This window comes from Carassius auratus, chromosome 37 (genome assembly GCF_003368295.1).
Source record: "Carassius auratus strain Wakin chromosome 37, ASM336829v1, whole genome shotgun sequence".
Lineage (NCBI taxonomy): Eukaryota > Metazoa > Chordata > Actinopteri > Cypriniformes > Cyprinidae > Carassius > Carassius auratus.
In genome coordinates, this window is record NC_039279.1 from 14837102 (window position 1) to 14850389 (window position 13288).

Here is a 13288-nt window from a genome sequence, read left to right on the forward strand (position 1 = left end):
GCAAAAAAAAAATACTGACAAAATTGCCTTTGATGTTGTCCAAATGAAGTTCTTAGCAATGCATATTACTAATCAAAAGCTAAATTTTGATATATTTACGGTAGGAAATGTACACATTTTCTTCATGGAAAATGATCTTTACTTAATATCCTAATGATTTTTGGCATAAAAGAAAAATATACCATATAAAATACCCATATATATTGGCTATTGCTAAAAATATACCCCAGCAACTTAAGGTTTATATATAAAAAATATAAATATATTAATCATACATGTTAATGGGTCAGATGAAATATAAAAATGTAGATGAGCAAAGCAATTCAATAAATATGTTGAGGTAAGATGAAGTGCATCTACAGTTATGCAGAAAATAATGGGGGAGGGTTTCATCTTACCCCAAGGTGCATCTTGTCCAATCTTCCTTTACTACATTTCACAATTAATTAATGGTAATAAAGATGACATTTTAAAAGTGCAAGAGTTTTTCGACATTGTCTAGTTTATGTTATTTCCAAATAATGCAATGCAGCAAATATTTTCATGTTAAAATGTAATAAAATAAATGAAAGGAAGACATTTACAAACATCTTTTGTTATGATAGATTACCTAAATACATGCTGTTTATTTATTCTGAATATCTTTAATATCTCATTGCACCAATTTCCAGGTAAAGGGAATGTTTATCAATCATTTTTACATGTCCATCAGCTCTCTCTTGTTCAGATGCATAGACACAGAGCAGTAAATATAATGATATATGAAACTGGCAGAGATGATGACACTATCATCTGGAACTATTCACTGCAGAGGATCCATTGATATGTGATGTCAATTTTAAATTTCTACAATTATGTTCTGATGAAGAAACAAACTAATCTATATATTGGATGGCCTGAGGGTAACTTTTATTCATTTTGGGTTGAACTATTCCTTTAATTATGGTTTTTAAATCCATGTATTACTTGTTAAAGGTAGAATGTGTCCTTTAGTGCCAATTAAGTCACTTAACGCAAATACAAAAATGAGTGTTTTCAGACAGGTTTCCCAACACTCTGCCATTGGACAAACAAAGAAAAAGCCCCACCCCACAGTTATGCCAATGGTTGAGCCAATCTGATGTGTTGCTGTGGAGCTCAACTTATATCTGTCTCCTCAGAGGTATTTTACCAGAAAAAAACCTTACTCTTCACCTTTAAGTAAAACTGCATTGTTTGTTTCAGCACATGAAACCCTTGCCTAAATTCACATGATAGATCACAAGATGAGCTTTTGATGGATTGTGTATCATGCTTCACTAGAAGAAAACACACTGTAGCTTTATACAATAAAAATAGAAAACACATGCTCCCTTTACACTGTTTCTTTTGTCAGAAAAACAAAGCAATATCTCCCATAGGATGTCACAAACACTGATTCTGTCTGCGCTCAAAAATAATTTGATTTGCATGTTTCTCAGAAACCATCGCTGGTTACTCGTGCTTGTGAAGAGCACCTTTGTTGGAGAGCAATGTGTGAACCCAACTGGCAAATCCAAATATACATAAATATCTTCTTGTTAATGGCGCAAGGCTGTGGAAACTAATAGTCATCAGCTCAGCTTGACAGAGGGCTATCATTAACATGAGAATGAATGGCTTTAATTTGCAGAACAACAAGGGGGATTCTCAGAAAAACTCTGTGGGCTTTTCATTTCTTAGATGTTTATGTCTGTTATTTGAATAGTGACATTGCCAAATCCTTTTCCACTTTCGTATGATGCCTTTGGTATTGTATGTAGTGGTCTAGAGAGAATTTCACCATGACGACAAATTAAAACAGTGACTATATGAGTCATTTAATCATTGAAGTGGGAAAATGGGAATTGCGCAAGAGCAGCATAAAGGCACGCGGGCAACCAATCACAATCACGACAACACATAGATATGCTCTTGAGGATTCACCTTCCAGGTCTAGCTTGGAAATATTACAATGCAATGCACTGTTGTTTAATTGCACCAATATTAGCAAGCTATAATTATTTGGGGAAAAAATGAGGGGTAATTACTTGTAAAGAGTTTATTTGGAACCAAAATATATAAATATAAATCAGTTATCCCCATGATGTTACAAACCTGTATATGACTTGTTTATTTGTTCTTTATTTTAATTTTGTGTTGAGCACAAAAGCAGAGATTTCGAAGAATGCTGGTGCTTATGTAGGTATCAGAGATGTAGCTCTGGATTGGTTTATTTCTTATTTGTCAAATAGGTCTTTTTCCATAGTGATTTGAGATGCCTCCTCTTCTCATGCTCCTTTTATTTTGTGTGGTCCCATAGGGATCTATGTTGGGTCCCCTTCTGTTTACTATCTATATGTTACCCATGGGTGAAATTATGCACAGTTGTATGACAATGAGTTCCACTGCTATGCAGATGATACGCAATTGTATGTCCCAGTAAAGCTTGGTATTATTGATACATCCCATATTAATGTCATACTTAATCGAAATAAAAAATGTTGAAACATTTTCTGCAGTTGAATGTCTCCAAGTCATAAGTGCTTATAATGACCATCCCCAGTAGTGCTAGTATTAATAATATCTCCTCTAGTCTGGGTGCCTTATCTAATAATGTTTGAAAACAGTCTCGCAACTTAGGTGTCGTTTTTGACTCAGAACTGTCTTTTGATGTTTAGGTGACTAAAGTGGTGCAGTCTTGTTTTGCACAGTTGTGGCAACTAATGAAGATAAAGTCATTCATTTCTTTGGCATATTTGGTAAAGGTCATTTATGCTTTTATTTCTTCCATACTTGATTACTGTAATGCACTTTACTCTGGTATTAGCAAGATAAATCTCCAAAGATTGCAGCTGATTCAAAATGCTGCTTCTAGGCTTTTAACATGTACTAAGAAAAGTGACCATATTAAAACAGATTTTTGCTGCTCTTCTCTGGTTGCTTGTGAGCTTTAGAATTTATTTTAACATTTTGTTGCTTGTTTTTAAGGTCTTGAAGGGTCAGGCTCCTTACTTTATTTGTGATTTATGATTTCCTTATGCGCTTAAAGGTACAGGTTGTAGGACCTGCCACTAGAGGGCGCACTACCTAAACAATAACAATCGCGTGGTTTGATGACGCTAAGAAAGAGTGTGGAATGATGGGATTTGTTGTCTTCTACACAACTGCAATCAGATGGAAAGATAAATCATGGACTTAACGGATGGGATAAAGTTTTATAAATGTTGTGTTTGATGTCATAATTTATAATAACATAATTTACAACTAAATACATAACAAAACGCGAGTTCAATGATTTGCGCGAGTAGATTAACGTTGCATACAAAGTCAGTGCAAAGACGCGTCCTCGCGATGGTCTAGAGACGCGATGCCCCGCGTTTGGCGTGTATGCCCCATAATACTAATCTTGTTGATCGTTATTATAATAGGATACATTTTCTGTAAAGATACGAATCAAGCAACTCACCTGTCGAGTAAAACACAAGCGAGATCGGCATCTCTTTCTAGTTGAAGTTTGTCGCAAAGCTCTCTCCATCTAGAAAATTCAACACCAATATTTATCCTCGCTCTTTCTCTTCTCTTATCCCGAACTCTTCTTGGGTCTTTTGGTTGGCCCGTACGCTTACGTTTACGGGTGCTGTCCTTGTCTACAGAACCAGTGGCAAATGGTAAACAGTAATTATGTTCCATAAATAAGTAACACAATCCAACATAAAACGTGCAAGAAGAAGTAAATAAGTAACTGCTTGAAGCAAGCTAGCGGTTTGCTGGACGCTACTACTTCCACATTTGTCCACACACTGTTGTCATGTGGTTTCTACATCAGTAAAGGCGGTAACAAAGGGTAACTAACGTCAGTGACAGGTGACTGCACTGCCCCGTGTCACTGTTTAGAATGGGAATTTTCTCATAATTTACAAGTAGTTGAAAACATTAGAGAAATTGTTAGTAATCAGCTGGACAAAATATATAACACTAGCCTAGTGGGTTTTGGATATTTTACTGCAGATATCTTACAAATTGTATCTTTAATCGCTGCTTGAGATCCTCCAATAAGACCCTATTAATGGTTCCAAAATCTCGACTTTTTACCAAAAGGTAACCACGCTTTTGCTATCCATGCACCTAAGCTATGGAATTCCCTGCCTGGAGATATTAGGCAGAATCCTACTGTAACCTCTTTTAAGTCTCTTCTTAAAGGGATACTCCACCCCAAAATGAAAATTTTGTCTTTAATCACGATGTTGTTCCAAACCCATAAAAGCTTTGTCATCCTCGGAACACAATTTAACAGATTTTGGAAGAAAACCGGGAGGCTTGTGACGGTCCCATATACTTCCAAGTAAGTTACACTGTCAAGGCCCAGAAAAGCCAGAAATTCCGCTCCACAAGGATATGTTTTCTATGTTTATTTACGCTGTGATTTGAAAGGGAAACAGTGCATCCTGAGACAGAAGTGCATAAGCTGCCTGCGTCCAGCCCATATTTTCCAAAATGCCGCTACGCTTATGTGGAGAGACACAGAGGAGAAAAATTGTTGAATGAAGTCGTTATTTTTGTTTTATTCACGTACAAAAAGTATTCTCGTCGCTTCATAATGTTACGGTTGAACCACTGATGGAAGATGGACTATTCTGAAAATGCTTTTCTTACTTTTCTGGAACTTGATAGTGTAACTTTCTTCCTTCCAAAAGTTTTTAAATTTTGTTCCGAAGACGAACATAGCTTTTAGGGGTTTGGAACAACATGGGGGTAAGTGATTAATGACAAAATTTTCATTTTGGGGCGTAGTATCCCTTTTTCTTAATTTTGATGGTATTTTTTGAATTTCGTTTCTGTACTGATCTTTTAATTGTTAAGCACTTGGAAACTTTAAAGGCGCTTTAAAAATGTTTACTTACTTACACAAATAAAAAAGAACTACCTTTGTTTAGCAAATTTTCACTGGCAAAATCCCCAAGAATGAGTGAGAATATTTCCTCACACAAACAGGGACCATTGTTTTTGCGGAAGGTGTATTAAACTTTTATACTGATTGAGTGATGTTAAAAGATATTTTGGATTGTATTTTTTTTTTTGATGTTACCATTTTACGGTAATCAATTAGAACTATTTGCAAATAATATTTTATTTAAAAATATGCACACATTCACTCCTTGTATACCTAAAGAGCTCTCAAATTTATGCAGGCTTACGTTCAATTCAAAACATCACCAATTCACGATCAGTCGCAAGACGTGTAAGAACCAATGTTGTTAAAATCAGTGTGAAGTTTCTTGAGACTTCATGAGATTTGAGAGATATAATGACATCCTGTATGAATCCGTCATAAAGGTTTGGTTTGACATGAGAGCATGACCTTTATTTTGGGTGAACTGTTTCTTTAAGAGCAATCGGGAAGAAAGAAGAAATAATTCTAAAATACTTGCCCACTTAATTCGACACAGTTTACAGAACGAGTCTGAAAAAAAAAATCTGTTTGCTGGCAAGCATCAATTTGTGCATTGGGGAATATGACACTGGGCTGATAATATTAGATCAATATCCATGTCTGTTCCTCTAGCAGCACTTGCTTTCTATCATCCAGCCACATAATGGCTTTTACTGCATTACTGCAAAAAGGCCCAGGCTTTGAAAGGCAACTAATTGGAGACGTTGTTTTATTTTTTAAGATTTGGCTGCGAATGATCGAGCACTATCATGTTCTGAGCACGAGGTGAATACGCTAATGTCGAAGCCACTGGATACAGCCATTACCATACAGTTCAAATAATACTGAAGGTTCTGCATAATTCACACTCCTTACAATGGAGCTCCTATTCTTTAAGGAGTGATATTAAAAATACATTATTCAGCCTGTTATACAACACGTTTCATCTGTCACTGAGGCAAAACGCTGCTTTGCATTATATGAACCTTACCATTATCACACCCAGAATGGATTAAACAAAATGTTGCAGCCTTGAAACGGCAGAGGAACCAGCAGTGCTGGGACTTGCTATAGAAGGCGGTATAAAATTTCACATTCAATTATACTGCACGTACTTATCGTGTTTCATGTCAGTCTATCCTTGTCCGTTTGAGGTGCTGCTAATACTGCACCAGTTTGGAAAAAGGCAAATATTTCTCATTACCGTCGCTGGTTGTGACATGAACAAACACCCACTCACATGCATAGTCAATGGTTGCAACACACATGAAAAGGCTTCAAACCGTTCCCCTGAGTCCCTGCAGACAGCCGAAGGTGTCACTCTGGGACTGATCATAATGCTGATTAGAACATGAGAAGTACATTTGCAACACATGAATACAGGCCGGGGCTAGTTGGCTTATGGCCTGTATTCCTACAGCTATCAGGGTTTGAATCAAAAGTCTTATTTCACAAATATGTTTTATTCTCTAGATGTGGTTTTGTATGCTGGTTTCAAAGATTATTTTATATATATGGTGCAGCTGAGGCCTAATGGTTAGAGAACCAATCTAGTAGAAGGTCACCGGTTCGAGTGTCGTTGCTGGCAGGAGTTGTAGGTGGAGGGAGTGAATGAAAAAAAAAACGCTCTCTTCCACCCTCAGTATCCATGACTGAAGTGCCCTTGATCAAGACACTGAACCCCCAGTTGCTGGATCTATAGCTGCCCACTGCTCCGGGTGTGTGTCACGGTGTGTTCACTTCTCACTGCTGTGTGTGTGTGCACTTGGATGGGTTAAATGCAGAGCACCAATTCCGAGCATGGGTTACCATACTTGGCAATATATATATTATAATTATTTTTTAAATGTTTATATATATATATATATATATATATATATATATATATATATATATATATATATATATATATATATATATATATATATATATATATATATATATATATATACACACACATACATACATTGTTTTTATGGATTATTTTAGTTTAAAAATTAAGTTTTTAAAAAATGGTTTTAGTTTTTGTCATACACACAAACATATAATTACATATACATATAATCTTAATAAGAGTACAAACTATTATATAATGACATTTATCATTACTGCAATTGTAATTATTTTATTAGCATTTTCTTATTTTGTAATAATTGCATAAAGTAATTAACATAATAATAATAAAATTACTGCAATAATAATTATTTTATTTGGATTTTCTTATTTCTTATAATTCTTGTATTATGTAATTAACATAAAATTATGTATATCATATGTTAATTATTTTTATTTTATAATAATTATAATTATAATAAATTTATATTATTGATATTATATAGTTTATTTTTATTTTATAATAATAATAGAACATTTTTTGAACATTTCAAACATTATTATTATTACTACCATATAATATTTTATGTGTGCATGTATTTGAATTTCTATTTCATAATTTTATTGTTTACTTTTTGACAATAAGGTTTTCACTCTGACAGCTTTCCTCATCATTTATATTGTTTGTCTTTTGTATATAAACTGTCTGTCTGACATCACTACCAGCATGCATGGCTGTACTTGTTTGCAGTCATAGTACGAATGATGTGTTACACAGCACTGTGGCCGTGACGCTGCTCTCATAAAGCACCAGAATTGTGGTACAGCGACCTTTTTTATAGGTCTTGGCTTTATTGACAGCAAACATAAAGTGTTAAGTGTACAAGCTGGCCTAAGATGAAGATAGTGTATCACATCTACTGGACAGATTCAAACACAATGGGCTTAGTTTATCTTATCTGTGAGACTAAGTGCTGCTCGCAAGATCCTGACCTTCCATTTGATATGCAAAGAATAAGTTCAATCAAATCAAACAATTCACACAGCAGAAATTTCAGAACAACAGCCAGGAACTACGGGATATGACATTTTATATGTGCACCACCGGTGCATTTCACACCGTGTCTGACACGGTGCATTCCTGTGATAGTTCTGTCAATAAAACCTGACCTTTGCAACTATTCTCTTTCTTTTTCTTATTTCACTTGAAACCAGTGCAGACAAACACACAGTATCGCTCCAGATAAGACGAATCTAAAGCAACAAAATGATTCTTTTCAAAATGAAACAACAGGGTGGGGTTGATATACTTTTTCTTGCACTGCAGTGGGAAATTAATGATTTATACAATGAGCCCAAAAGATTCAATGTATTTCATTATGTAAGCAACATTAATGGTGCCCACCAGGACTCCAAATGAATATAAACTACTCTTGAAGATAATGGGCTGTTATTATTGAGTTCTGTTGAAACCGAGAGGAACCATATTGTTCATGTTTAAGTCTCAGGTTTCTTAAGTGGAACTATTCTTATGTAAATGATATGGGGAAAAGCGGTTGAAATGTCATGAGTTTTATGCAAACAAGGCCGGGCGCTCTTAAACATTTGCATGGGTATAGAGCTGACAAAACAATCTAGTCAAAGCACTAAACCTGTTCACTTGAAAAGAGTTTTACTGCACTGTCCGCCACATTTATTACCAGCGCAGAACAGCAATTGCTCCTGGTTTCCTCGAACAAAGCAAACATTATTTTTGTGTTCTGTAACACAACTATAACCGCACCGAATTGAACGCGCCGCGCTATTTTGCAATGAAAACAAGGCCTTAAATTACATGGCAATTTAGGAATGTGTGGAAAGCCAAGAGGCTACCAGTCAAGAATCCTGGATAACCCCCGTAACTTTCTTCCAATGCAGGAAAATCTAACATCTGGTCCCAGGACTAAGACCAAATGCTGGCTCTTAAATCATTTCCATCCTAATTTATCCTTTTAACTTGTAAAAATGTTTTACTTTGTCTCTTTTCTCTGTAATGCAGCAAAATTGCTACGTATATTACATCGCCTGAAGAGTTTTATGCCAAAACTAGCCAGCCCTGACAGCAGAGCAAAAAAGGATAATGACAGCTGCCTTCAACACACAGCTTCGCTTTCTTCACATCTCATATAATTTCTGTGGCAAAGGAAAGGGAAGAAATTCAATTTAGTTTTCTCAGGGCTGTATTATATTGAAGTTGACAGATAATTGGACTCATCTCCACCTCTTTTAAGATACTTCCTTTCTGTGAAAGGAAATGTTTACCCAGAAATGTCCCTATTTACTCACTATCATGTCACACCTGTAATCTGATTTTTTCCAATCACTTTCAACAATGTCATGGCATCAATGTGACGTGACCAAACCGACAGAAAAGTGACTTAAAACTGTCATATGACTTTGAATATAGAGCTCAAGTCATATTGACTTCTTAAATGGTATTTATATGGTGCTTTGATGAATTATAAACTGCTATATTGAAAAGTGGTGCAAGAAGATTCATTAAAATTTTGGTTTGAAACATGACAACATTAATTTTCAACTCTTTAAAAGAATCGTTCACCTAATTTTTTTTTAATTTAGTCACCCTCAGGCCATCCAAGATATTGTAATTTACCATTACATCATTTGCTTAGCAGTGCATCCTCTGTAGTGAATGGGTGCCGTCAGAATGAGAGTCCAAACAGCTGATAAAAACATCACAATAATCCACAAACAATCCTGACCAATCCAGCCCATCAACTTATGTCTTGTGACGTAAAAAGATCCATGTTTATAAGAAACAATCCATCATTAAAGAGTTTCAACTGTCGCTTCTGACCAAAATGTTAGTCCATAATCCACTATGATGCTTTCCACCGTGAAAAAGCCTGTTGTCCTCTCGCATCAAAATCCACAGACACATTTATTTAAAATTGTTTTTGAACTGTTGTTGCTTGTAAACAGTGCTTGATCTGTGCATATTTCTCTCCTGATTCAGACGAGATGACTTTTTACTGGAGAAAGAAATATTATGAATAGAGGTATTTTATCTGGAAAGTTAAAAGTGACATACAGCCAAGTTTGGTGACCCATACTCAGAATTTGTGGTCTGCATTTAACCCATCCGAAGTGCACACACACACACACCGTGAACACACACCCGGAGCAGTGGGCAACCGTTTATGCTGCGGCGCCCGGGGAGCAGTTGGGGGTTCGATGCCTTGCTCAAGGGGACTTCAGTCGTGGTATTGCCAGCACGAGACTCAAACCCACAACCTTAGTATTAGGAGTCAAACTCTCTAACCATTAGGCCACAACTTCCCCCATAAGGGGGAAGCAAGTAAAAAAAAAACATCTTGTTGGATTTTTATTACAAACATGCATGCTTTTTTTCACTTCACAAGATATTAAGTGATTGACTGGAGTTTTGTCAATTACTTGTGATGTTTTTATCAGCTGTTTAGATACTCTCATTCTGATGGCACCCATTCACTGCAAAAGATTCACTGGTGAGCAAGTGATGTAATGCTAATTTATTCAAATCTGTTCTGATTAATAAACAAACTTGGATGGCCTGATGGTGAGAAAATGTTTGATGCATGAACTATTCCTAGTACTTGTGGCATAATTACCAACTAATTAATTTAGTAAAAACTCTGGGTTACAATGTAAGTGAATTTTGAATCATTGTTGCCATGACAATGTAATGCTTAAAACCTTGATGATTCAAATAAAAGAATGTTAATGTTGACCGTTAGCGCTTTTATAAAATGATTAGCTTAACATTCTGCTTTCTTACAAAACTGTCCTCATTCATTTCCACTCTAAGTGCCTCTTACCCTTTACACTTTATTAAGTTCTCTTTCTCAGAAGATAGTATCAGTGCTGGGCTTTACCATGTGGCATGAGATACGGCCATTTCTTTACGACGCCTCATTCTGTAGGCAAACCTGAGCCTGTCATTCTGACTGCGTCAGGTCAGGTTCACAGGGCACCACAGTTATGCAACCATATGCAAAGAGAGTGCTCGGAAAAGCATTTGATTTCAATTAATAGCACTCTCAAAAGAGAGGGGGAAATCTGGATTTCGGCAGATGTAGGAAAAGTGATTTTGGTTCTGCCACAGCACAACAAATTCAATAGTGAGACACAACAAGATGATCCCATCTGCTCTTGTTATTGTCCTCCATTTATGTTCTGCTTAACTTAATAAAAAGCAAAGCATCCTGGGCTGCGTTACGATGTGTCAACAGTAAAGCTTTCTTATTCTCGAAGTGGGGTTGTTATGAAATAAGTACCATGGAAAAAAAATCTGCTGCCAGCAAATCAGACTCCTTCTAGCTATTATGGGGATGATTAAAGCTATAAATCATCACATCATCAAATGTTCAACATTTTTAATCACTCAGCAAAGATACACAATCGTTTGGCAGCAACTGTATCCTCACTTCTAATTAGCTTGATTTTGTACAATGAAAGGTTTTAATCTATTTCGATCTTGCGAAGATTGCAAATGAAAACATGATTGTTGCCGGCATCCGCTGAAGAAAAAATGCTACGTTTAAAAGAGTAAAACATCTTGTAACACAGACATATTCATTATTTATTCTTATTTAAAGTGACATCATTCCCAAGATTAAGTGGACCAAAGAGTGCAGCCATGCATGTCTCATTAGGAAAGTTCTGAAATGCTTTATTAATGGATGTAAAAGTGTAACAATAATTAACATTAGTTTTAAATCATCAGTAAATAATATATAATCATTTATTATATTCTTATTTATTACTAATTAGATAATAAATTCTAAATTAATGTAAAAAAAAAAAAAGTAATTAGTATTCCTGTAGCTCAATTGGTAGCGCATTGCCCAATTAAGCGCAATGTTGGGGGTTCGATTCTCCGGGAACACATGATAGGTAAAAATTGATAGCCTGAATGCACTGTAAGTCGCTTTAGATAAAAGTGTCTGCTAAATGCATTAATTTAATTTAATTTAATTTAATTTAATTTAATGTTTTAATTAAATATAGTAAATTGGTAAATGTTTCTGAAGCCAATTATTAGTGAAAAAATATGGTTCTAACACAGATTTAGAAAAAAAAATTACAAAGGTAATTATGACTTTTTATTCTTGCAAATTTTAGTTTATATCTCACAGACTTTAGAATTGCGAGTTATAAACTCTTAAACTTCTGAATATACTTCTGTTTTTCCAAGTTTACATCTCACAATTATGAGTTTATCTCTCGCAATTCTGTTGCAATTCTGAAATAAAAAAATGAAAAAGGTAACTCACAATTCCCGAAAATGTAATATACTAAAAAAAATATTACCGTAAATGAGTAAATAATCACAGTAAATCAAGTTTCTAAAGCAATTTATTTGTTAAAGACCTCTTTAAACGACAGAAACAAGTTCTGGCACAGGCATAAAATGAAATATATCTCACAGTTCCAGCTTTTTTGATTTTCTGAGTTTACATATCGCAATTCTGACTTCATGTAATTGCGAAAAAAAAGCAGAAGTGTGAGATAAAAAGTCAAAATGACATTTCTTTTTTGTTTTATTATCCTATGGCAGAAACAAGCCTCCATGTGAATCTGCGGGAATGTTCTTGTTTATAATATAGTATATAATCAAGGAATGATTGATTTTTGTTTTAACATTGTCATGTTTAGTTTACATCATAACCTTGATCTACTACTTCACACACACAATTTCTAATCATCTTAGCAGGAAAATCTCATTCTAAAGAGCATTTGATTGGAGACAAATGTGTAGGTATGTTTTAGTTGTACACTAGCATACAGGTGATTTTATAAACATGATCTAAAAGCCACCGTGGGCTCTTTAAAACCGATCCACAGCACTCCAGTAAGAAGTCATTCTTTAATAAACTCTATTGGCCATGTAGCGGGACTGTTGTTGTGTATGAGCTGAAAGGTCATCCAGCTCTTGGCTCAGGAATCACTCTATCAATTTGTCCGAGAACAAAAAGAATGTTTGAACATGTTCTAACTTCTCTGTCAACACAGGGATGGAGAGGCTAATGAAGAGCTAAATCAACAGGCTGTAAAAAAAAAAAGGCATGGAGGAATATTGCTGTAATTTGATATTGCACTGATTAAATGGACCGGTTTTAAACATCAATCCTAAGCTGGTTAACTATTAAATCTGAACTGCGAGTTTGAGTCCTTAAATAATAGGACTGACATGAGATGAATTAATAATTCATCTTTATAATAACAACAATAATCTTCCGTATGCAGAGTGTGCCTTGTGGTGTGAAATAATTGTGCTGCGAAAATGGAAAATAAGAGCTGAGATGATCAGCATTCTCTCATATGTACTGCGGGGGATATTTATAGTTTTATGTGGGCTTTCTCAAATGCAGAGGAAAAAGTCACTATTCAGCTTTAATAATACATCTCTTTATATGGCAACTCAGCTATTTAGGCTGAGTAACACAGTGTTGCCATAGCGCTGGGCTACTTTCAGACAGCTAA